At 40.2% G+C, this 27,751-nt stretch overlaps 1 long non-coding RNA gene across 2 annotated transcripts in view; it reads left to right on the forward strand.

Moving 5' to 3' along the window:
* The window catches only part of LOC122560781 (uncharacterized), a 28,206-nt gene extending 22,230 nt beyond the window's left edge, over positions 1-5,976 (forward strand). For both annotated transcript variants that reach the window (XR_006314806.2, XR_015760549.1), the window contains exons 2-3: positions 787-853; positions 4,381-5,976. This is a non-coding gene — a long non-coding RNA (uncharacterized LOC122560781). The remainder of the gene's footprint in view (positions 1-786; positions 854-4,380) is intronic.
* The last annotated feature ends 21,775 nt before the right edge of the window (positions 5,977-27,751 follow it).

Raw genomic sequence — 27,751 nt, forward strand, 5'->3', positions numbered from 1 at the left:
CATTATTATGAAACATTACAATGCGTGTTCCATAAACCTGAACCTCTCACACAGCTCTCTCTCCTCCACAAGCATTTTGCCGCTGTCACAGGCATTAATTAATATTCCTATTTATTCTCAAATGAGTTACCTAGATTACTTTCATTACAAGATTCATGGTATATATTTGTCTCATCTCTGCTACCCTCAATTTTTGACTGGATTCGCCTGTTCCAGTTGGTGAATCAGGAAATTCTATGTCCAAATCGAGAAGCTTGAGGTAAGGGTGGTGATCTTACACGTTCTCTGCTGGCTTCCATTGGATCAAAATTTTCATAGATCTGGCCGAAGGAGTTGGTGATAATGTACCTGCATGGGAAATGTGAGGTGGTTTGGCATTTTATGATTAGCACTGGATACCATTGTTCACTCTCCTAGAAAAAAATAAAATGCTACATCCATGTAATCTTAGGAATTGTGTTTGCCAAATTCATTAATCTCGCGAATGAATCTGAAGGCTTAAATTTTTCTGCTAGTAAGATTGACTATTTTGTTGCATTGTTTGATTGTTGACAAGCACTTGAAACTTTTACTATTTTCTTCATCTGGAAGAATATTGTTAGGATCTTGTTCTCCATGTAGTGCATTCATTTTATTGTATTGTATTACGCTAATTGATTAAATATCTCTTTTGAGTTTTTGTTGTTGTAAAGACTATTGTTATGGTTCTAAAACAGAACACTATTAAATGTCTGCTATTTGAAATGCTGTTTTCGATATTGAGTTCAGATTATTTTTACCAAATAGGGCACCTCAATAGCAATGAATGAACATATTCCCTTCCCAAGATGGCTGAAGGATCTCCAATTGATTTGTAAGTATGATCTTCTAAAAATGGCTTCACGCAAAAGAATTAAAAATTGTTTTGAGTAGCAAAGATGGCTGCTCTGATGTCAATAGTCCATTTTTTCTGCATCTGAGGCATTTCAGAATAAACTCAACATCATGTGATCAGATTCACACTCTTTTTGATCTGAGTTTTCATATTTTAATTACTAAAGTTGATAATACTTATTTGTATCATAGAATCCCTACAGTGGGAAAGCAGGCCATTTGGCCCATCAAGTCCACACTAACTTTCCGAAGAGCATCCCAATCAGACCCACCCTTCCACCCTATTCCTGTAACCTTACATTTCCCATGGCGAATTCACCTAACCTGCACATCCCTGGGCACTGCAGGCAATTTAGCATGGCCAATCCACCTAACCTGCACATCTTTGGACTGTAGGAGGGAAGTGAAGCATCCAGAGGAAACCCACACAGACATGGTGAGAATGTTGAGTAACACTTGCATTTGTTGTTCAACGGTCAAAATAATAAATCAGAGTAACTTCACGGTTAGTACTTTGATATCTCAAATCACAACAATGATTTCCTGCACTCTCTTTAATTTCCTTTTCCTGACACCTATGCTTAAAGAATTATTTTAACTTGGTGTTATCAAGTATTTTGTGCAGGAACTTTATTTCTCCTAATGCCTTGTCCAATATGTATCCTTGAGATTAATTAGCTATTTATTCCAATCGTCTTTCTAGAAAGTTCTTGGTATCAATTGACTGCCACGCCTGCCTATTGATAAACAATTCTGCAACCGAATCAATGATCATATTCTCTGAAGTGAATTGGGACAACTGTCAGATTTAGCACTGTTTGAATTTCCCCAAAATTGCCGTTAATGAATAAATGGGATTTATTTAATTTTTCTGATGATAAGATGAATTAATATAAAAAATGAATTATTGTTGGCACTTAGTTATCGGAGAATTATCAGCTTAATTAACAAAGAGCTGTTTAGAGCCAAAATCGTTCCTGAAATGAATGTGTCAGTAAATGTGGTTGAAGCAAGCTTTTCTTTGCATTAGTGAGTCATTAATCTTCCTAACTGTGACAATCAAATTTGGAACAAGGAATACAATAGATTAAAGACTGGGAGTACCACAGGCAAATGAAATCAATAAAAGATAATAAATGAACAGTACCTTAAAGAATTAATGCAGTTTAGGTGAATTGGCTGTGCTATATTGCCCATAGTGTTCAGGGATGTGTAGGTTAGGTGCATTAGTCAGGGGTAAATATAGGGTAGGGGAATGGGTTTGGGTGGGTTACTCTTCGGAGGGTCGGTGTGGACATGTTCGGCCAAAGGGCTCGTTTACACACTGTAGGGATTCTAGGAATTATAACGGGTTACAGTGCAGAAAGAAGCCACTTAGTCCATCACACCTGTGCTGACCTCTTCAAAAGAGTTATTCAATCAGTCCTGCAGGAGGTCTGGTAACTTGACAGATAACAACCTCTGAGGAGAAAATCTTTGCTTCAAGTCCCACTTCAACGCTTGGTGACAACTGAAGGATTGATTTGGAGGTGCCGGTGTTGGACTGGGGTGTACAAAGTTTTTAAAAAAATCACACAACACCAGGTTGTAGTCCAACAGGTTTAATTGGAAGCACACTAGCTTTCGGAGCGACGCTCCTTCATCAGGTGTTTGTCAACCACTGATAAAGGAGCAGCGCTCCGAAAGCTAGTGCTTCCAATTAAACCTGTTGGACTATAACCTGGTGTTGTGTGATTTTTAACTGAAGGATTGTTCTTGTTGCATTCAACACAGTGATGAATATTTTTATATTTTCCTGCCATTCCCAAAGCCAAAAAAAAGTATATCTGCAGATGTGAAATAAACATTAGGTCTACTCTGCTGCTCTTTACCTGTCGAGTGTAAATTTTCCCTCTTTATGTACTATCGTGACCAGACCTAATACAATTTCTCTGTTTGATTATGGTTCCAGACGGATACCCAAAACTGTTCAGCTCCAAAATGAGGAGGGCAGAAATGGCTCTCCTTCATTATTCAATCACACTCTCTCTTGGTTGCTCCAGGGTTAATTTTACAAACATCCATTCCTTCCTGGACGCCTTTCACCCAAACCAAATGAAGTTTATTTTTCAAAAAAAAGAGTCAATTGAACCAGGCTTTCTTAAAGTAGCAGAAAGAGTGAGTTTATTTGTTTGTACACCTGAGAAGAAATAGGAAAGCAACACACATCCACACAGATGAGAAATAAGAGGGGAGTCCAAAATTATAAAATTATAAATATATGATTCAGGCTTTCAATTGCTCATGAACAGCAGATCGTTGAACTTTGTGACCATTGCAGTGGAGGTTGTTGGCTGCACTGACACTGAATATCCTAGTTTTCTCAGCTGATTGAAGTTCCTTTGTGCTGCTTCTATTTTTGAACTGATTTGCAACAGAGTGAGAAACAGTCATTGTTGACCTGCAACACCGGGAGATCTCGGGGTTAGTTTTTCAACTGTGATCTGCACAGCACACTAATGCCCTAACTCATAATGAGACCCTCCTCAGCCCCATGGATCCAGGAGGGTCGAAGCTGACTTTTTACTCCCTGGTCCTTGTGTATTCTGGAGACATGGCTGAAACAGGAGGCTTGCTGCCAACCGATGGTCAGCTTCCCTTATTACCTTTTCTTTTTAAGTTTCTGCTTGTTTGAAGTTTTCCAGAGACTTTACAGGTGCAATATTCCATGGACTATCCACAAGACTCCATTGGACCATCTCAATTTAAATACACAGTTTTTCTGCAGCAGTCCTGTTTCTAAAAGCACGACATTTTGGAATCAAAGAGTAAAAAAAAGCCTATAAATATTTTAGCATTCTAGTTCATCATTCTAACAGTAACTATTCAATTCCATCTTGAAATTTGCAATTAAATCCTGTTTGACCAACCTTTCAGGTGGTGAATTCCAGATCATTGTAACTTACTACAAAAAGTAAAGAAACCTCTTCTTACTTGCGGTCCTTTAGCCAATCGTCTCGTAGTTGCGTTCTTTGGTTAGTGGCCACTCTCTCAGTGGAAAAGTTACTTTTTATATGCTCAATCAATTGCCCCCATCATGGTGATTGTGGTATTGATAGTTATTGAGGCCATCACTGATCTTTCTTTTTCATTTTGTCATCTTTGGTTTGGAACTCTGAGCTGAACTTGAGAATCGAACTTTGAACTTCAAAAAAGAGAGAGCAAATAATCGTTTGCTTATGCAAACTGGTCTGGAAAGATAACTGCAGATTTTACTGCTGTCCGAGGGACACTCCTGATATTTCAGCCCGAAGATGTTCTAGGCTCAGGACTGGGCAACTACTATATTAGTGAAATGGTTAATCAAGTGTGGATCAGCCAGCCAATCACAGAGAATGCTTGTAAAAGAGAGGAGGAGAAGGATGAGCCATCTCGCTGGGCCTTTGAAGCCATGACTGTGTTTTTAAAAAGCATCTGGGCAGTGTTGCTATTTTTTGATTTCTCTCTCTCTCTTTCTCTCTCACTAAGCTTTCACTGCTGTTATCAACTTATTGGCTGTTCTTGTAAGAGAAAACCTCTCCTTAAGATGTGGGTGAATAATCCTGAAAGGGTATGGACCTCTTTTGCATGAGTCAGAATTTTGCAACTCAAGAAGACCTACATGTGAATAATTGCCTGTGAATAATTATATTAACTAAGAATTTCTGAAGGTCTGGTACCCATCATGAAACTGTTGAATTGGCAAATTATGATGCTTTGTTTTATTTTGTCCCTTAACTGTGTCCATCTGTTGGTATGTAAGGGGGTTCTGCTTAAAGAATATCAGTTCCTAATTATAAAAACTAAGTAGATTGCCTTATTGTTTATCCATGTGCTGCTAAAGTTACATTATTAATAATAAATTGTTAATTTCTGTTAGGTTTCTGATATCTGTTATTTTTAAAGTCTGGTTAATAACAGTTGAGCAATTTTGTGGTTTAATTGAATGATTTAATTTTACTGTGTTGCATATCTAGCAATAGGGAGGCTGATTTGGTTTGGCTTGCTGCCCCTGTGCCATAACATAGTTGGCTGGTAGGATGAGGAGAGGAGTACTAATACCAGATAAATCATTTTGACCAAGTGGGAACCCAATATTAAGTCAAAACAATTTCAGGAATATAGAATCCCTACACAAGGATTCCACAGAGTGTGGAAACAGGCCCTTCAGCCCAACAAGTCCACGCCGACCCCCGAAGAGTAACCCACCCATACCCCTACCCTATTACTCTACATTTACCCCTGACTAATGCACCTAACCTACACATCCCTGAACACTATGGGGCAATTTAACAAGGCCAATTCATCTAACCTGACATCTTTTGAATTATGGGAGGAAATCAGAGCACTCACACCGACATAGGGAGTATGTACCAACTCCACACAGTCTCCCGAGGCTGGAATCAAACCCGGGTCCTTGGCACTGCGAGGCAGCAGTGCTAACCACTGAGCCACCGTGCCACCCTAAATGGGGCTGTTGGAGGTAGCCAGCTTGAGAGAAAGGTACTGAGCAGAAGTGAAGCAAGTCCCCTGTGTGCAATTGAACTGGGAAGGAATATGTGAACTGTTCTATTCAAGTGTAGAGTTCAGTATCATTTCTTACATATGATCCTCTTAACAGAAAAAGAGATCAGTAATTGCTTTAGGTGATTCCTGCATTGTTATTGTTAGCTTTTCCCAATGGACATGCAGAAAAGAATATACTCATCTATTTTATTTGAAGACTGACTTGGAGCATTACCAGGGAACCATCTTATTCATCTATGATTTGTACTTGCCATTCTGTGCATCATTTTTATTTGAGGTCCAAAATGTGTCTGGGCTAACTTTGCTAACCCAGTGACTTAGTAGAGACAGTTTACAAAGTGGTTACATTCCATGAACATAATTTTCTCATTTAGAATCTCATCAGTACAGTTCCACAAAGTCAACTTCACTTACATTCTTCTCAATTCATATGTTCCTTCCAGACAATTCAATTTGATTATCTAACAATAATATTTGATTGTCTTCTACCAGTGTAAGCACAGATAGAAATTGTTATTGTTTATAATTTCTTCACAGATGGTAAAATAAAATCTGGAGTTAAATAATTAATGTGGCAATATATTTAGTTCATTTTCCCATAATTTCATAATAGAAATCAAAAGACTATTTTGTATTGCTTATTTATTCTTTATCTCAAAAGGTTTGAGCATTGCTGGCTAGGGCAGTATTTATTATGGTTATAGAGTCAGAGTGTCATACAGCATGGAAACAGACCCTTTGATCCAATCAGTCCATGCCAACCATTATCCCAAACTATACTAATCCCACCTGCCTGCGCCTGGCCCATATCCCTCCTTTCTTATTCAGGTACTTATCCAAGTGTCTTTCAAACATTGTAACTTTACCTGCATCCACCACTGTCTCTAACGGTTCGTTCCACACATGAACCACTCTGCGTAAAAAAGTTGCCCGTCATGTACTTTTGAAATCTTTCTCCTTTCACAATAAAATGTGCCCCCCTAGTCTTGAAATCCCCCATCCTAGGGAAAAGACCCTTGCTATTCACTTTACCTTATACTCCTCATGGTTCTAAAAACCTCAACAAGGTCGCCCCTCAACTCCTTACATTCCAGTGACAGAAGACCCAGTCTATCCAACCTCTCCCTATAATTCAAACCTTGCAGCATCCTGGTAAATCTTTTCTGAACAGTCTCCAGTTTGATAATATCCTTCCTATAACAGTGGGCGACCAGAACTAGACACAGTATTCCAGAAGAGGCCTCACCAATGTCCTGTACAACTTCAACATGGCTTGCCAACTCCTACACTCAATGCTCTAAGCAATGAAGGCAAGTATGCTAAACGCCTTCTTTAATCACCCTGTCTACATGAGGTCACAAGCAAACTGGAGGAAGAACACCTCATTTTTCACCTCGGGAGCTTACAACTTAACAGCCTTAACATAGAATTCACCAGCTTCTCCTCAACACCAACCCCCCAACCTCATCCCAGGCCCAGTCCTCCCTCTTCACCCCGCCCTCTTAACCTGACCCTACCTGTCATCATCCTTCCGACTGACCAATAATCGGCCACCTGCATCCTCCTTTTGCCATCCTGCCTTCCTTTCACCCAGCCCCACTCTCAACCTCTAATTTCTTCACAGCCCATTCCTCCCCCTCCAGTCCTGATGAAAGGTTCTGACCTAAAAAATGTCAACTCCCTTTCTCCCCTGATGCTGCTGTGCTTTTTCAGGTTCCATTCTTTATCCACCCTGTCTACATGTGATGCAAACTTTAAAGAATTATGTATCTGAACCCCCTGGCCTCTCTGTTCTCTAACACTACCCAGGGCCCTACTTTTAAGTGCATATGACCTTCCCTTGTTTGTTGTACCAAAATGCAATACCTCACATTTATCCAAATTAAACTCCATCTGCCACTCCTTAGCCCATTGACCCAACTGTTCTTGAGAAGGCAGTGATGAGCCACCTTCTTGAATCACGACAGTCCAAAAGGTATAGGTGCAAACACAATGAAACGGAAGTTGGAGGATTTTTACCCACTGACAAGTAGTTGCAATATGAATGTACCTCTGAGCACTGTACCCTCAACCTCAAGAAGACAGTGAGTAATGTTCTCATGAGACATCTTCAGGCGCCAAGGTAGACGGCAGAGGGTGGTGGTAGAGGGTTGCTTTTCAGACTGGAGGCCTGTGACGGTGGAGTGCCACAAGGATCAGTGCTGGGTCCACTGATTTTCGTCATTTATATAAATGATTTGGATGTGAACATAGGAGGTATAGTTAGTAAGTTTGCAGATGACATCAAAATCGGAGGTGTAGTGGACAGCGAAGAAGGTTACTTCAGATTACAACAGAATCTTGATCAAATGGGCCAATGGGCTGAGGAGTGGCAGGTGGAGTTTAATTTAGATAAATGCGTGGTGCTGCATTTTGGAAAAGCAAATCAGGGCAGGAAGTATACACTTAATGATAAGATGCTCGGGAGTGTTGCTGAACAAAGAGACCTTGGAGTGCATGTTCATAGCTCCTTGTAAGTGGAGTCACAGGTAGATAGGATAGTGAAGAAGGCGTTTGGTATGCTTTCCTTTATTGGTCAGAAAATTGAGTACAGGAATTGGAAGGTCGTGTTGCGGCTGTACAGGATGTTGGTTAGGCCACTGTTGGAATATTGCGTGCAATTCTGGTCTCCTTCCTATCGGAAAGATGTCGCGAAGCTTGAAAGGGTTCAGAAAAGATTTACAAGGATGTTGCCAGGGATGGAGGATTTGAGCTAAAGGGAGAGGCTGAATAGGCTGGGACTGTTTTCCTTGGAGCATCAGAGGCTGAGGGGTGACCTTATAGAGGTTTATAAAATCTTGAGGGGCATGGATAGGATAAATTGACAAAGTCTTTTCCCTGCGGTGGGGGAATCCAGAACTAGAGGACATAGGTTTAGGGTGAGGGGGAAAGATATAAAAGGGACTTAAGGGGCAATTTTTTCACACAGAGGGTGGTGCGTATATTGAATGAGCTGCCAGAGGCAGTAATAGAGGCTGGTACAATTACAGCATTTAAAAGGCATCTGGATGGGTATATGAATAGGAAGGGTTTATAGGGATATGGGCCAAGTGCTGGCAAATGGGACTAGATTAAATTAGGATATCTGGTGGACATGGATGAGTTGGACCATCCTTGCTGTACATCTCTCTGACTCTATGACTGTATGACCTCCAAGTCCCTTTCCTCATCACAAAACATCACTAGGTCAGAATCCTCACTAATATCTCCTCCCCTGGCATAGATTCCCTTAATGGTTCTTGTTCCTGTATGAAGCACAAAAGGCCATTTCTTTTGGATTAAAGGCCTTCAGGTAAATTGGAATTGTTTGTGGTGGAGTGTCTCCAGGATGCAGCAGGCTCACACTACTACCACCAAATGCTGCCTTATCATCCGAGCACAAAGAGAGATTCAAGGAAATGATTTGACAAATATACCTTACTGCTGGGAGCAGTTTTGTCACATGAAACTTTCTGATACAGCTTGCACAATTTGATTGATTTTAATAGATGGGAGGTCAGGACAGTACATTTGCAATTTCTTGATGTACACAATCAGTAGCAATGGGTGAGGTGATCTACCAATGGTTCCAACACAAATAAACAGGTAGAATTTGAGCAGAACAAATCTGACAACCCAACCCATTAATTTGGTAGTCACTGATTTCCAGAAACTGTGAACGTTAACCCCTGAAATCTAATTAACTGATGTAAGAGGTAGTTGGATTCTGTGTGCGAGCAAGAAAGAGGTTGGTCCCAATGGAACTTTCCTTTATGTAAGGGGTAAGTCAGACAAATGGGAATGTGAGAATCTTCCTCACTATTATAATGCAACAGTTTTAATTCACAGAACCAACAGGTTTCATCCAAATGTGTGAATTAGAGGTGTTTGTTTGCATACACAAGTTCTGGAATATTACGCCACTAAACATAAAATTAACCATAAGAACAAACCAGTAAGTACTAAGAGCCTGCATTTTTTTTCAAAGTACAAAAGATATAAGGTCAGGAGTAGACTACTCACCTCTTCGAGCTCGGGTCTATTACAGATTGTGTTAGTATCCAAAAAGTATCATTCACAGCCTGGGATATACTCAATGACTAAGCAGCCACATCTCCCTGGGGTAGGGAATTGCAATGAGTCCCAAACCTTTGAATGATAAATATTTCCTCATGTTACACTTAAATGGCCAACTTCTGACTCAGAGATGGTCACCTATTAATCTAGGCTCTCCCAACATCAACATTCTCAGACTCCATAAGAACTCTTTATGTTTCATTCTTTGTTCTCATTCCCCTCAAGTCTGGAATATCAGCCTAGCATACTCAATGTCTCAGCGTGGGGCAATTGCTCTTCGTTGGGGCTTTACAAGGGTATGAACTTCTCTTTACTGATTATAATGATGGGTCCATCAGAAAAGGTTTCCAATGATGAGTTGCCACAGGGGGGTTGGGAATTAATTACTTGAAGCATTCAGGCTCAATCACTGACAGGATTAGATCCCATAAAAGCACACAGATTGCTCATGTCTATTGTTATCAGATTCAATGTCACATCCTGCATGTCAAACCTATGAAGTGGATAAGGTATGTACAACAACAGCAGAGATACTGATGTTTGAGAGCAGTCACAGCTGCAATGGTGACATAAATGCCAAGACTCATTTGTCTCTCCTTTTTTACTCTACACGTAGCAAATGTTTCCTTTTCAGACAATGTTCAACTTCCACAAGACATGCATCTGATCAGATTAAGATGAAAGGGAGGACTGTCCTTCATCTGATTTATGTTATGCCTGACTCAGAACAAAATGGTTCCATTCCCTGGGCATGACAACTAACTGGAGGAAAGTTATTCAACTGCAATTTACCACAGGATAGGACTGTGGAGAGGATAAAGCAGAGGTTCCCAGTTCTCAAAAAAACTGTCAAAAACTGTACACGGAAAATCAATCTCTTTCTCTAGTCAGCCAGAACACCAGGAGTTTCAGCTCTTCTTCAAATAGGTCCATAATACCTCTCTGGCATTGAAGGGAAGGTTTTATAATATAACAGCCTGTTCAGAGGCTGTTGCCAGGCCCATTATTCAATTGGTCTAACTTGCCTAGCTGCCAGCATCATCAAAAGACTGACAGCCTTGCTCTCCAGGAAAGCAGACACTATTGATCAGAAGGGTGAACTCTCCAGTGCCAGTATGGAGCTGCAGGACAATGATTGGCATGGGGATGCCCAAACAGCAAGAAGGAAGGAAGGAAGGCACAGTTGGAAGGCTGACTCAGTAAAGCCTCAGTGATGGGTAGGGCAGCAGTCTGACGCTAGTTTAATTGCTGGTGGGGTCATAGCATATTAATATAAACATACAAATTAGGAGCAGGAGTAGGACACTCAGCTCCTTGGAATTTCTAAAAGCCCATAAGTATCCAGTGCTCTTCGCTTTTCCTTGCTGCCATGTTGAAAAAATCAATTTGGCAGAGGACTGGAGTTGGTGTCTTTTAATACTATGCAATGAATTACTACACAGTGTGGTTGATGTGCTAAAGAGCAGTCACTACTCTGTAATTCCCCGATGCATATCTATTGCAACCAGAGCTCCGCTTTGTTCTTGATCAAATAAATAAAGCTGCTAATAGTTTTATCATTCTGTCCAATTTGGCTGTCAAATTGTTATACTTTGAGTGTTGTTCTTCAATTTTTAGCACATAAAATTGAGGGATGGGATGGTCAATGTATATTCTCATGCCTGAATCTTCTGGACCCAATCTCTATCCCCTATAACTTAGTGTTTTGTTCTGGGGTGTTTTTCTGTACAATTGTTGTCTTTCCTTTATCACCCTCATGGGGTGTAAATCAGGGAAACAGGGTGGCCTTCCTTTATCGTGCTTTAATTAAAAAGGGAGGGAGGGAAAAACAGGTAATTATAGGCAAGTTAGCTTAGTGTTATTAGAAAATGTTAGAATCTATTATAAAGGATATAATCACAGAGCATTTAGAAATGCAAGATATGATCAAACAGGGTTGGCAGGGCTTCATGAAGGAGAGGTCACACCTGGCAAATTGGCGAGAATTATTTGAGGAAGTAATAAGCAGGATAGATAATAGGGAAACTGTGGGAAACAGTAATATATTTGAATTCTCACAATACTTTGATGAAGTACCACACATAAGATTGCTTAATAAGTGCCCATGATGTTGGAGGTAGAATATTAGCATGGATAGGGGAGTGGGAAACTTATGGAAGACAAAGATTTTGGGTAAGGTGGGGGGTTAGGGGCTGGGATATTCAGAACGACAAGCTGTGATTAGTGATTGCCACAGGGATTAGAGCTGGGGTCACAATTATTTAAAATATATATTAACGACTTGGATGAGGCAAGTGAATGTACTATAGCCAAGTTTGTGGATGACACAAATTAGTGGCAAAGCAAGCGGTGATAATGACACAAAGAATTTGCAGAGAGTTGTAGACAGGTTTAAGTGGGAAACACTTGATGGATATAATATAATGTGGAAAAATGTGAGGTTATGCACTTTGGCAGGAAGAATGGAGGAGCTCAACATTATTGAAATGGAGAAAGAGTGCAAAAAGCTATAGAACAGAGGGATTTGGGAGCGCTAATCCATGAATCATAAAAAGCTAGTATCTAAGTTAGCTGGTATTAGGGAAGGCAAATGGAATGTTGGTGTTTATTTAAAAGAGAATGAAGTATAACAGTATCATCATCTCAGAAGAAGGGGTGGCACAGTGGCTCTGTGGTTAGCACCGCTGCCTCACAGCACCAAGGACCGGGGTTTGATTCCCGCATCAGGCGACTGTCTGTGTGGAGTTCATACATTCTCCCTGTGTCTTTGTGGGTTTCCTCCAGTTTCCTCCCACAGCCCATAAGATGTGCAGGTCAAGTGAATTGTCTATGCTAAACTGCCCATAGTGTTAAGTGCATTGATCAGAGGTAAATGTATGGAAATGGATCTGGGCAGATTACTCTTCGGAGAGTCGGTGTGGACTTGTAGGGCCAAATGGGCTGTTTCCACATTGTAGGGAATCTAATCTAAAAGTAGGGAGGTTTTGCTAAAACTATACAGGCTTGAGTCAGTCCACAATGCAATACAGTTTTGGGCCCCTTGTATAAGGAAAAATATACTGGCATTAGAAGCAGTTCAGAGAAGGTTCGTTAGGCAGATACCAGGTATGGGGGAACTGTCCTATGAGGTGAGGTTGAGTAGTTTGGGCCTATACTATTGGGAATTAGAAGAATGTGAGGCAACCTTTTTTGAAATGTACAAGGTCCTTAGGTGATTTGACAGGGTAGATGTGGAAAGGCCATTTACCCTTGTAGGAGAGTCCAGGACCAGAGTGCATCATCTCAGAAGGGGTCACACATTTATGACAATGAGGGGAATTACTTCTCTCAGAGGATAGCGAATCTATGGAATTCTTTACCACAGAGGACTGTCAAGGTTGGATCAATAAGTGCATTTAAGGTTGAGCTAGACAGATTTTTGATGAGAAGGGGAAATCTAGGGTTTGAGGGAAAAGGCAGGGAAGTGGAGTTGTGGATTATCATTTCAGTCATGATCTCATTGACAGAGCAGACTCAATGAACTGAATGGTCTACTTGTGTTTCTAAGTTTTATGGTCTTTTGTCTATCTACCCAATCTTCCAAAGAGCATCTAAGATAGTGAATGCAGTCAAGCTGTTTGACCTTTACTCTGGTTACAATGAGGCCAATTCACTGGTGTGCATTGTCTGGAGGTAGCTGCAGGGAAAGCCATGAAGGAGCTTTCAGTCCAGGAGGTATGAAAATTGAGTTAAATAAAACTATTCACATGATAAGGATACAGATGTACAGGGACTTTGTGATAAAACTGCTGGATAGTTCTGCTGGTGTAATCATACATCCCAGGGTGTCCTCCCAAAGTCTTGATGTCCTTTAAACAGAGGACATTTGCTTTCTAAGTACCTTTCAGAAACTATTCTTAGGCATTTTGGTAAGGCATTTGTAACCAGTGAAGTCACTTCCTGCTGATTTGATAGACTCCTATATTTTGAAAGATCACCACTGAATTGCGTAAGTGCTGAGCTTTTATTCCTACAGTTGCCCTTCTGAGTAGGAACTGTCTCACAGGATTTTTCACTCAAGTTAAAAAAAGGAACAGCAGCTGCAAAGCGGAAGGGAGAAAGAAGAAATGAATTAGGGTTTGGATCGAGCTCAAACAAGGAATGATGAAAAGGAAAATATTTGTGGAAGTTTGTGAAAGGATGGCAAGCCATAGAAAGGCTGGATGATCAGGTGCTCAGTGCATGAAATGAGCAGCTGTTGACAATCGTGGGGTAGAAGGAAGGTGTACCCAGAGATATAAGGACAGCTATGACCCAAGTTTGGATGGGGCTAATTCATATTCAAAGACAAACCCTAATGTTGGGGAACAGGAACTTTAGAGAGAACGGGGCAGTGAATATATGGAATTCTTTAGGACAGAGGGCTATCAAGGGTGGATCATTAAGTGCATTAAAAGCTGAGATAGACAGATTTTTAATCAGTAGGGGATATCAAGGGGTATAGGGAAAAAGGCAGGAAAGTGGAGTTGAGGATTATCATTTCAGCTTTGTGACAGACAGTACAGGCTGCGGTGTTCTGAATGGATTGAAACTTGACGAAAAAGGTCAAGTGGAACAGAATGACCGTCAATGAAGAAATAAACCAGGATCCCAGTGTTACACAGTAAATGCATTGAAAATAAAAGGAAGCACTCCAGAACACTCCATTAGTGATGAAGTGCTTTTGGAATCCAGTCACTGGCGTGATGGAAGGAAACGAAACAGTCAGTTTGGACACAGCAAGCTCTCACACACAGCAATCATACAAAAAAAAGATAACCTGCTGAATAAAGGATAAATATTCAGATGGATACTGGGGAGTACTCCCCTGCCTTACTTAACTAATGATATTGGATCTTTAAAATCCACCAGGGAAGATAATACTTTAGATAAATATCTCATTCAAAAAGCAAATCCTCAAACAGTGTAGCAATCCCTTTATACTTCACTGGAGTATCCATCATGAACTTTTATGAATATTTCTGGAATGCGGCATTAACCCACACCCATTCTGACTCAAAGGTCATAGTGACAAACACTAAAGTGTGGCTGCCACTCAAGAAAGGCTACACAGCTATGTGATGGGAGATCATCACAAGGATAACTAGAAAGGTTGAGCATCCAATGCCAATTCTGAATATATGGCATTGAGAGCTACAGGAGAAAAGGGGCAATGCTGTGAAACAGTGTGAGAACAATCTGAGGATCGGGATAAGTGTGTCAGAGTGTTGCAATTCCATGGGGATACTGTAAATGAACATAACCAGATTTATTGAATGACCCCCAAATGAAGAAATTGCCAATAAGCTTCCACATTTTGAGATTTTTAATTTAACAGAAATCATAACCAACATAAAATAAAGCTGAATGATTCATCAAATAAAAAGGTACATTTAAACTTAAAAAGTCATTTCAACTAAGATGTCTTTCAGAACCACAGTTTTCCCCTTCAGTATATATAGCATTATATAGCTACACAATTTCACAAAATGCTATTCTTTACTTATGCAGGGTAACATAGCTTTCACTTCTAGGTTTCACAGGTATAATTACAATCGACAATGCACACCTCTATGAACTCTCTCTAGCTCGGATCACATGTCATGATTAGGTAGCTTTTTGAAATTCCTTTTTAACCAATCAACCAATAACAACTGAGTTCATGAATCAGCCATTTCTCGAAAAGCACCTAATTCTTTAGTTTCTCCAAACTACCTACTCAGTTTTCCAGGTTTTAGACCTCCTTGGTTAGCTTATACAGTATCTTGAAGAGCTCTTGTCTTATGGAATTCACCTCTTTCCAGCAGTGAGGAATTCCATGTATCCTCTTTATATCAGTGTCTTTTTGTGTTCACATCTGTGCTTTCACCCTTCAGTTCCTTTGTTTGTCGGTATCCTTTGAGCATGTAACTCTCCTTTGTGTCCAGCCACATATACTCTTAACTTTCCTTCACTTACTCATGCTTCCAGGTCAAGAGTCACCAGTTCAAAGTCAACCTTTTTGTTATTATTCAACAAAATACAATTGTTCCCTTTAAAATTGTTGCAAATTCATCAACTCCTTTTCAAACATCCTTAAAATCAATTATAGATTCCACAGACATTTTAAGAAATAACACATTTACCCTGACTGTACTGAATCTATGTTAAAGTCATCAGCTGACATTGTGCAAGTTGCTAAATTACCAAACCATTTAGCCCAGCTGGAGATACAGGACATGATCAATACTAGGGCTACCTTGGAGCAGTTTTGAATCTCTTATGCTTCAGCATATAATCAATTTAAAATGAACAACCGTCCCAATAAATTGGCATTCTTACAGTTTCACATGTAAGTTGGTACATGTTTCTGACATCTAATTTGTGGATAATGAATTAATTTGAAATTAGTATAGGTTAAAGGCTTCACTAGAAATAGCAGACATAGGAAGTTGTCAGTAGTTAGTTTCCCTTGTGAATAAATATTGCAACCAGAGCCATTCTTATTGTTCACAAATTTGTTCATGATAGCACAATATTATCTGTTATCACATCACATTCCATTTTACTATAGAGGCAACGGAAACACAGACAGCACGAGGAGAAATAAATACACAGCAGCTTGTTCTAAATTGATCAAATATACTGTCTAAAAAAGGTGGTGGAAGCAGAAAGAAAAATGATGTTCCAAAGGAAATTGGCAACTGGTTAAAGGGAATTTGTTTCCTGCACTATGATGAAAGATCTATGGAATGGGACTAACTATCTAATTCTTCCAAAGAGTTTTCACTTACATGATTTGTCCAATGGTCCAACGATGTCAGTTCACATTGAACATTCTGTGACTCTATGATTTACTAAACACATGCCTGTTAAGTGGACTTTGAAATTACAATGATGAAAAAAATGACAATCATGAGCTGGAATCAATGGCCTAATGGTACTATTGATGGGCTATTCATCCAGCAACCCAATAATGTTCTGGGGACCCAAAGATTGAATCACATAGACAGTGGAATTTGAATTCCATAAAAATCTGGAATTAAGGATCTAATGATGACCACCAAACTATTCCAGAATAAACCACCTAGTTCACTGATGTCCTTTACAGAAGGAAATCTGCCATCCTGGCCTACATGTGACTTCAGACCCACAGTTGTGTGGTGGCCTCTTAACTGCCCTCTGAGCAATTAAGGATGGGCAATAAATGGCTGGTCTGGTCAGTGACAGCCAAATCTTATGATGATTTTTTAAAAATGAGCATAGGATGAGCAATACAGCTCATAGCTTTGGGGGCCAATTTAAAAGTCTTTTTCCCTCCATAATTTTGTATTAAATGTCCTAAATATAAAATCTGGATAAATGCTTGTTGCATTTGAAATCATGTTCTTGTTCTTTTATTATTTGCCACTTTGAACTCGCTCATAATTTTTCATCGTACTTTGACTCAATTCCCTTCCAGTGAAGAGAGCTCTATCTTTGATCATTCTTGTCAAAGTGCATCCTTCTCATACTGGTGAGTCCACACAGCACTAATAGTTAATGCTCCACAGTATGTCAAGGGAACTTTGACCTTTGATAAATACCAATGGAGAAGAAAATTCCAAAAGTTGCCAGTTATTTACTGGGTACACAGGAAAGGTCCATAATCATTTCAGCTGGAAAGTAGGTCAATCTCAGATATGGTTCACACTGACTGTATTCGATTGACTGGCAAACTCAATCTTAAAGTGAATCTCAACGGCATGGAGACTCGCAGCTTAATGTGTCCAAGGCTGATAAAAGTTTTTTAATGCCTTTAAACTTATTGCTTAAAACTTGAGAACTCCAAGTCCTCAAATCAAATTGAAGTTTGTAGTTTTCTGACCACTTAAAGTGGGAAGTTTCAGTGCCCCATCCCCACGTTTTACCAGGTATAATTAAACATTGACAAATCCCATAATAAATATATGGTATTACAGAGTGCACATGAAGCAAGTCTAATTCTGCTTGTCAACTGAGTTGATCTTGGGTTGTATGGCTATTAACATGAAGTAGACTTATGCATCCATAACAAATATTTATTTATTACCTTTTTGGTGAAAGTTAGCGATTGCTGTTAACTGATTAACATTGTCCAATAAAATCTTGAAGAAGGAATTTCATACTTAACATTTTCACACTAATACTCACACACAGTTGAAAGCCAACATAGTTTATACGACCAGCTGTTCTGAACCTGAGTGATGCCTCCAGTTACTACATCAACCAACCTTATAGCCCATTAATGGCAATGTAAGTATCCTGCAGCAAGAATTGAAACCCACTTGGAACTCAATTGAGAATGTCCAAGCTCAACTCTCAAAGCACTGAAAAACCCGCAAGAAATTTAAAGCTGATATCCTTTTATAATCGTAGAGTAATAGAAATGCACAGCATGAAAACAGACTCTTTGGTCCAACTTGTCCATGCCGACCAGATACCCTAAATTAATCTAGTTCCATTTGCCAGCACTTGGCCCATACACCTCTAAACCTTTCCTATTCATATACCCATCCTGATGCCTTTTAAATGTTGTCATTGTACCAGCCTCCACCACATCCTCTGGCAGTTCATTCCATGCACACACCACCCTCTGCATGAAAAAGTTGCCCTTTGGTCCCTTTTAAATTTTTCCCATCTCACCCCAAACCTATGCCCTCTAGTTCTGGACTCCCTCACTCCAGGGAAAAGACATTGTCTATTTATACTCTCCATGCCCCTTGTGATTTTATAAACCTCTATAAAGTCACCCCTCAGCCTCCAACGCTCCAGGGAAAATAGCTCCAGCCTACTCAGAGTGTCTCTATAGCTCAAACCCTCCAGCCTTGGCAACATCCTTGCAAATCTTTTATTTTCTGTATTTTTTGACTGTAGACTGAAATGGGAAGAGAACTGTTTTAAAAGCCAAGAATTGTTGAAAGATTTCTAAACATTTTAGGACGAAGTTGCCTGACACTCATGGCGAGTGCTGTTTACACAGCTGTTGGATCAAGCAGTCGGGAAGCCTGAGTTATAAATGAGCTGGAGCCAGGGCTATCTACAAGTGGAGATGTGGCCAGCAATACATCTGATTGGCTGTGAACTGGTGACAAGGGCCTCCTGCCTGCCAGCAACGAGGAGATTGGCTCCCAGCTAACTGATCAGCTTGGAGGCGTTACTGTTCAGGGCAGAAGCCTTGGGATTTCTAGGAGGGATGAAACTGTTTCTGCTCTGCAGTACTGAAGCATCTCGAGCCTGAAGCCAGTCAGTTTATTTCCTCACAGCATTTGATGTAACCTGTGACTTCTAATTACTTATTTGAATCTTTCTAAATGTGAAGCAGCTACCCTGTGCCTCCTACAAGCACGTTAATGTATCCTGAGAAGGAAGATCAAGAAGCAATGTTCTGATCAGCACAAGGATCCTCTCAGCAAGCCCTGTGAACAGGGACCACTGAACTGCTTTTCCAATCTTTCCCCCTGCATATAACATACCTTTTGTGTCAATCTGTATGTGTGTATGGAGGGGAGATTTACAAGTAGGTAAGAGTTGTAACTAGTAGAGTTATATGACAACAGTTTTTAATTATTTATCTTTTGATAGAATCTATTTATTTGTAATAATAATTCTTGTCAAGTACAGAAACATGATCTTTGTTTTCTGTCAACCTGGGTCTAAAAATCAGGTACCAGGTAAATTGAGGAAGTCTAAATCTTTAACTTTTCTGAAGATTCCAGGATAGTGGAGCTTGGTTTCCATTGAGGCATGACAAACTCTTCAATCCTGTCAGTCCGGCCTGCATGTAGTGGTGGAGAAATATTTAAGTAAGAGTTGGAAACTATAGGTTGAGCTTAAAATTCAGGATGGCATTACAATGTCAGTATTGAGAAAGCGTTGCAGCGTCAGAAGTGCTATCTTTCAGATGATGCATTAAACTAAAGCAATCTTTCTATCTGAAAGTGGCATTGGAGGGAGATCCCACACCCCTCACAATCTGGTTTCCTGGTCTATATTTATCCCTCCACCACTGATCCAATTTGTGGCTTTCTATATGTTAATCTACATAACATATGTCAGAGAGACTCAGGTTTATGTTGAGACAGATGTCTTGAAGTTTATTAAGTATTTATTCTGCCACAACGTCACAGACTTGCATATGTATTCTGGGTTTTGTGCTGTCTGATATTACTGTATATTACATACAATAAAGTAACTGATTAATGACCCCATTACATGGGGAAATGACTAACATCAATATGGGTGCCTTTATCTTGGAATATCAGATGTCATGATGCGGTACAACTGTCTTAAAGGTACAAGCCTGTTAGATCTGGAATCTATGCTATAATACAACATCCCTCCTTTTTCCCTTAAAAATGGGAACCCTTTTCTGATAAATGTTTACAAGGATGCATACACCTGTAGATATATTATCTCTATATAATCAGGTCATGCTGCGGTCAACAAACAACATAGCCATATATTGTCCTTATACAACTTTCACAATTTGGCTGTATTGTTGCAGTGTGCTCAATGCAGGTAAATGTGTATCATGTTTTCATAGATGCGTGTTCATATTTTCAGAATCAGAGTTTTCATCTTGTATAAAGACAGTTGATGAGATACAGTTCAAATAAGTTGATTATTTTTGGACAAGAGTTGACCATTGTTTAGTACAATGACATATGACCTAGACTAGACGCAACAATGAAGTATTTTTCCTTTAACAGGTGTTCATATGAAACTGTCAAACTCATATGTTTCATCCTGATTCAGGTTGGTACAAGTATCTGCATGCATATTGGTCATACTCTTGTGTCATTTTCATCCTTCTGCACAGCAATGCATCATGCAGATGTGTTTGGATGGTGACAGTGTGGGAGGCGAAGAACTGTGTGGCTCTATCTTCCAAAGAAGAGAATTGCTGGTGAGGACAAGACATTGCCTAGCGGAGTGACACATAGATTTAGCACAGCTATCCAAAAATCTTGGCAACTTGCTTTACATTTGATGATCATTTTATAGTTTGAGAAACAATTTGAAGGTATTGAGGAATAGGGTTGTTATCCTATTGTAAATATGCTCTGCGACCTTTCTGAGATGCATCCACTTCCTATGAAGTAAGCTTCCTGAATATATCTCGTGTAACGGGATAATGTGTAAAGGGATAATATTTACACTGGCAGCCGTGTCGATTTTGGCATAAAGTACATGTTGTCTAATCCTTTGAGATATAGCTCTTGGATGGAAGTAATGGCTTCAGCTTTTCTAATGTAGTCAAGTTGACCCCATATACTGTCCAACTGGTGTCTGTAAGCTGTAACATTTCTGTTACCTCTTAGATTTTGTTGACATGCTTGTGCTCGTGTGACTTGGAAGCAACCATTGGAGCTTCTTTGACACTGTTCCTTAGATGCAAAGTTAAAAATCACACAACAACAGGTTATAGTCCAACAGGTTTCATTGGAAACACTAGCTTTCGGAGCACCACTCCTTCATCAGGTGGTTGTGGAGTGCACAGTTGTAAGGCACAGAATTTATAGCAAAAGTTTATAATGTGATGTAACTGAAATTATACATTGAAAAATACCTTGATTGTTTGTTAAGTCTCTCATCTGTTAGAATGACCATGTTAGTTTCACTTCTTTCATGTGTAAATCACAAAACTTTTTTTAAAAGTTACATTCTCAGGTTAACTGTAACAATTTGTGTCAGCGCAGATAAGATGTTGAGATGTTGAAGGCGTTAGCCCCCTCTGTTCCCTGTCTGTGCCATAATGTTTAGACTGATTCTAATCTAAAAAGTGAGTTAACAGAGTCTTATATGGATTCATGCAGTTTTTGAGCAAAGTACAAATTCACCCCACAAACATTTATGTGTATGTGTGCATGTGGGTTTTTGTGTGTGTGTGTGTGTTTGGGGTGGGGGTTTGTGAGTGTGTGTGAGAGAGAGTGTATATGTGTGTGTGTGTATGAGTGGTCTAAGTCTGTGAGAGGATGCATGTGTGAGTGTGTGTGTCTGGAGGAGTGTGTGTGTCTGGGGTGGGGGGTTGTGAGTGTCTGTGAGAGAGTGTATATATGTGTGTGAGTGTAAAGTGTCTAAGTCTGTCAGAGGGTGCATGTGTGAGTGTGGGAGTATGTGTGTCTGTAGGAGTGTATATGAGTGTCTGTGTGCGTGTCTGTGTATAGGAGTGTGTGTGTGTGCGTGCGTGCATAGGACTGTCTGTGTGTGTGTGTAGTGCAATGGTGGTCAGAGCAGAGGCTGATAGCTAAGTTCGGTACCCATAGGGAGGGCCTCAACCGGGACCTTGGGTTCATGTCACATGACAGGTGACCACCATTTAGACAAGATTTGGATATTCGACTGAAACTGTTGATAGCTGCAATGGTTGATCCAGGATCTAGCCATTGCAGATTTTGCTGACCAGCAAAAATTGCTTCAAACCAATGTCCTTCTTCCAGTGAAGCATCAATTGTAAATGCATTGTCCAGAAATGTTTTTCTGGATTTGATGGATATAGAGATAATAACCAGCCTATGAGCCTTTCAGCTAAATTGGCTTTGGTGGAATCAGATTCTGTGCCTATCTCTGAACTGGTTGATTATTTCAGCTGACTGTTAGATGTATGATATGAACTCAAACCTGGGTATCCTAAAATTGACCCAAATGTAAAGGTGGTCTTTTGAATTCTTTTATTTACTTGTAGAAGGTGGGTGTTGCTGACTGGTTTAGAATTTGTTACACATCCCTCTTTGCTCAAGAAGGTGGTGGTGAGCTGCTTTCTTGAAGTGTTACATGTGCTGTCAGTATACCTACAATGCCTTTAGGAAAGGCTTGGCCGAACAACACTGAAGGAATACATTTCCAAGTCAGGATGGTACATGGCTTGGTGGGTAATTTGCAGGTGATGGGACTCCCATGTATCTGCTGATCTAGGCCTTCCAAATGGAAGTGGTCATGACCTTGGAGGTGACATCTCAGGAACCTTAGTGAATTTCAGGATCTTTGTGGTAATTGCCAGAAATTCTGAGGATTTTATTGTTCCTAACTCTCCCGTGCCTGAAGTGAGGGGTTTGACTGCCTCTTATTCTTTGTCAGCTATTTGTTAATCCTTGAAGATGAATTCTTCCTTTAAACAATGGAAGTGTTGACAGAATATCAATGGATTGCCAATCTATGTTTACATGTTTTCTTTCCATCTTGCTTGTGGAGCATTAAGCTTTTTAACATGTCCGTGGAAGATTCCGCAGTACAGTGGAGTTTTCCTGTTCTCTTTTATTGGCTTCTCTCTTCTTTTCTGTTATTGCAGCTTTAACTGTTCCTCTACCTTTAAACAGTGCAGGCTGGCAACTATGGCTACACTTAAAAAGAATGAATTATGATGTTGCATACACATTTCTCTTTGTCATCATTCCTTTTCTCAGGGGCAATTGTGGAACTAACCAACGATTGTGAACAAGTAAGTCTTTTGTTGTAGAAAAGCACTTAGTTCAGTGTTTCTGTTCCTTTTTTTGTTTCAGAAGTGCTTTATATTTTCCTAGAGCCATCCTTCAGGACCTTACAATCGGACTTCTTCTTAATTTAGAGCTATATGTAAACTTTCTTTTATTTAAAAAAAGAGGTAAAGTATTCACTGTGCTACAGTACAGGTTGACAATTTGTTTTTATCTTGGTTGTAGTTGTAACTATAGTTTTAAAATCAGACAGATTTATGAATGACTGTGAAGAAAAAGACTTTTTCACACTACTGCGCTGCTGTCATCTTTTCAAAGTTTAGTGTGCACTTACCAAGTGTCATGATTAGGTTTTAAAGCTCATTTACTGCTACCATGGTATGCTTTATAGGTTTCTATGTTAGTCCACATAACAGATTCCACAGGGACAGTTGTCTTGAGATTTATTAACAATGCTATTTACGCAATTGAAATCTGTGGTTCAGTGGTTACAGGTGTTACCTTACATTACATACACATAACTGACCAACAGAAGACACTGCACTCGCCCCATTGCTAAGAAAGAGTGACTGAAAGAGAAGCAGGACCCTTTATACCAGAACATCATACATTATGATGCCATGTCCTAAAGGTATAATCTATCTACTCTGGAATCTGTGCTACTGTTCAATACCAACATCACTAAAGCATAGATTTTCTTATTATTATCACATTGCTCTTGATGACAACTTTGTGTGCGCTAACAGACTGCAGTGTTTCCTAAATTACAACAATGGCTAAATTACAATAAAAATACTTCACTGGCTGTTCAAGAACTTTGAGACATCCCAAGGTAGTGAAAAACATATTGCAAATGCAAGCCTTTGTTTTCTACTTTAGCACATGCAAAACATAATCTTGGATTGTCTGAATTACAATAATAGTTAGAAGTTGGACTAAATATATTATACTGAGAAGGCAGAAGTGAGGACTGCAGATGCTGGAGATTAGAGTCGAGAGTGTGGTGCTGGAAAAGAACAGCAAGTCAGGCAGCATCTGAGGAGCAGGAGAATCGACGTTTCAGGCAAAGTGATGAAGGGCTTTTGCCCGAACCATCAATTCTCCTGCTCCTGGGATGCTGCTGATCTGCTGTGCTTTTCCAGCACCACAGTCTCGACTATTACACTGAGAAGACTACTCCCATCCAGCATCAGATACCACAACTGAATGACTTATCGGTTAGTCTTTATCATCATCTTGAGAAATGCAGTGCTCAATAAATAACAACGTCATGATCACGTAAAGCCTCTTCCTTTGTACTGACCCATGACTGACACAGAACATCTTTTGCCTTTGACTCCAATCGAAGGGATCTTGTTTCTTTCTGTTCGTGCTTAGAATCATGTCATACAGATGTAGGGCATTGCGTAATTGTTAACTGTTTGGTCAATTAGTCCCATTCCCCTCACTATTTCAGCAAAGGGTTTTGAGGGTTTGGGGGAGTGGGGATGGCCTCAGGCAACTGTCTGTGTGAAGTTTGCATGTTCTCCCCGTGTCTGCGTGGATTACCTCCGGGTGCTCCGGTTTCCTCCCACAGTCCGAAGATGTGCAGGTTAGGTGAATTGGCCATGCTAAATTGCCTGTAGTGTTAGGTGCATGAGGGAGATGGATCTTGGGTGGGTTACTCTTTGGAAGGTCGGTGTGGACTGATTGGGCCGAAGGGCCTGTTTCCACACTGTAAGGAATCTAATCAGAATGCAGGGAAAGGTAACTGCAAATGGTATCTGAAGAAAGGAACGCATATGAAAGGGAAATGTGAGTTAAAATTGGGCATGTGCATTAGGTTAAGAAAAAGGACAACTGATAAAGCGATGATGTAACCCAACATTTTGTCAGTTATTTCACAACATCGGCTGCGAAAGGATTTTGTTGCAATGTCACATCTCTGCCTGTATTATGTTATAAGCTCTGTTGCAATGACACTGGGTTTTTTTTTCTTTTTGTTTGAGAGGAGGAGCAGTTGAAATATTAACGTGTTGGATTTTGAGAAAACAGAAGGGAAAGAGTAGGGAAGCGTGCTTTTTATTCAGAGCTCGTTAGACCTGTAGTCTGCAAGATTTCCGTTTTCTAAACGACTACCCTGTGTCTGGCGAGCTTAGAGATGCACAAAGCTTTATTAGAATCAATGTAAGTTATTGTGCCTCTGGTTTTATAGGATAACCTCTATTAGCAGCTGGAAGCTACAACATTAATGTGGCAAGGTGAGGGCATTTAATCCTATCCCTGCTGTACAGCTTTGGGTGAAAAACAAAACAGTACAGAAATCCATTAAACCGTCATCTGTTCAATGAGAATTTGTCTTGCAGCTTTATTGATTCTGTAAACTGGCTGTGAAATTGCTCTTGCTGTTCCCACACTAAAACATGATGTCTTTATCCCTAAAGTGCCTGGCTTGACACTCAAATGTTTCCACAGTTAGCAACTTGCCAGAATAAATAGAATTGCAGCACAGAAACAGATCGTGTGGCCCAATAGGTCGACAGCAGTATTTGCACTTCGTACTAACATCTTCGCAACATTCTTCACCTGAACCCATGAACACATTCCTTCCACAAAGGCAAAGTACTGTAGATGTTGAAGATCTGAAATTAAAACAGAAAGTGCTCGAGAAACCCAGCAGGTCTGACAGCGTCCGTCAAGAGAGAAAGAGAAGCCACATTTCAAGTCCAACGCAACTCTTCTACAGAACTGAAGGGGCCTAAAAAAATGATATTTCTTATCCTCAAGATTAAAGAGGGGGGGAGCTAGAGGAACAGATAGAATCATAAATCATAGAAACAGACCTTCAGTTCAATTCATACATGCCGAACAGATATCCTAAACTGATAGAGTTACATTTGTCAGCATTTGGCCCAAATCCTTCCAAACCCTTCCTACTCATATACCCATCCAGATACCTTTTAAATTTGTAATTGTACCAGCCTCCACCACTTCCTTTGGCAGCTCGTTCCATACACGCACCATCCTTGGTGTGGAAAAATCTTTCCCCTCTCAGCTTAAACCTGTGCCCTCTAGTCTTTGACTCCCTTACCCTGGGGAAAAAGACCTTGGTTATTTGCCCTCTCATGATTTCATAAACATCTGTAAGATAACCCTCAGTCTCCAGGGAAAACAGCCCCCAGCCGAATCATCGTCTCCCTATAGCTCAACCCCTCCAAACCTGGCAACATCCTTGCAGATCATTTCTGAACCCTTTCAAGTTTCACAACATCATTCCTATCGCAGGGAGACCAGAACTGAGTGCAGGATTCCTAAAGTCCTCTGGAGACAAAAAAACCCCACAAAAGGTGGTGTTGAAATTGAGCTGAATGAATCTTGTAATTTACAGGGGTTAGCACTCAGAACCATGACTTTGAAATCTGCTGAATTGTTATTAAAACCCAACTAGTTATGTAATCCTGTTCAGGAAAGGGAACCTGCCATCCAGTCTACCGAAATAGTTTACAGCAGCACCTCAAATAGCAAATTTGCATCCTTGTTTTCCAATCCCTCCATTGTTTTGCTGTCTTTATTTCCATTAGTTCCCAGAGCCAGAATAGTCAAGGCAGAATCTTCCCATGGCCAAAGATACTCAGATCCCCAGGAATTGATTGAAATCCCATTTGAAAACCTTCTCAATTGAATAGCCTGTAAAAGGAGTTTATAAAATGAAAATCTCATACTTTCAGTCCAAGATAGAGATGAGAAGAGACAAACATTGCTCTTGGTTTGATTAAATCCTCACCTTGTAGCTCCTGCCAAAGGAAGGCTGAGCATGCACTTTGCTGCACCTTGCCCCCTATAAAGATGGCTGCTGTGCACCAGTTACCAACAGGTCATTGCCCCACTAAAGATGGTGGAGTAAACTGGAGCCTGTCACTGCCTAAGGCCTACAACTGCTTTCCCATTGGCTGCAAACATGGGACACGGAGTTTCTGATTCATGTCAGGCTGCCTACACCCAGTCCACACAGTATCTATTTCTCACCTGATCTCTACTGCTTCATAAATTTTACGCAGCTCTACCTCCTTAATCAAATCTCCATCATGAGGATTGCTAGAACAAAAGGCAAAGGGATTAGTGAGTTTTGAGAACATTTGTAGCTCAGGTTGAGATTCTGGATGTAGGTTTGCTCGCTGAGCTGGAAGGTTCATTTCCAGACGTTTTGTCACCCTACTAGGTAACGTCTTCAGTGGGCCTCCGGGTGAAGCACTGCTGATAATTCCTGCTTTCTATTTATATGTGTGGGTTTCTTTGGATTGGTGATGCCATTTCCTGTGGTGATGCCATTTCCTGTGGTGATGTAATTTCCTGTTCTTTTTCTCAGCATGTGGTAGATGGGGTCTAACTTGATGTGTTTGTTATAGATTCCAGTTGGAATGCCATGCTTCTAGGAATTTTCATGCATGTCTCTGTTTGGCTTGTCCCAGGATTGATGTGTTGTCCCAGTCGAAATGGTGTCCTTCCTTATCTGTGTATAAGGATACTAGTGAGAGAGGGTCATGTTGTTTTGTCGCTAGTTCATGTTCATGTATCCTGGTGGCTAGTTTCCTGCCTCTTTGTCTAATGTAGTATTTGTTACAGTTCTTGCATGGTATTTTGTAAATGACATTAGTTTTGCTTGCTGACTGTATATGGTCTTTCAAGTTCATTACCTGCTGTTTTAGTGTGTTGGTGGACGTAAGTTTATCTGTAGCAAAGCTATTGTGATGCTCATGACTCACTAAAAGTGTTTTTGTGTCAGGAATGTGAAGGAGCCATCTGGGAGG

This window comes from Chiloscyllium plagiosum, unplaced genomic scaffold, assembly GCF_037043375.1.
Source record: "Chiloscyllium plagiosum isolate Xiang-an unplaced genomic scaffold, Cpla_swu_hap1 HiC_scaffold_20, whole genome shotgun sequence".
NCBI classification, from domain to species: domain Eukaryota; kingdom Metazoa; phylum Chordata; class Chondrichthyes; order Orectolobiformes; family Hemiscylliidae; genus Chiloscyllium; species Chiloscyllium plagiosum.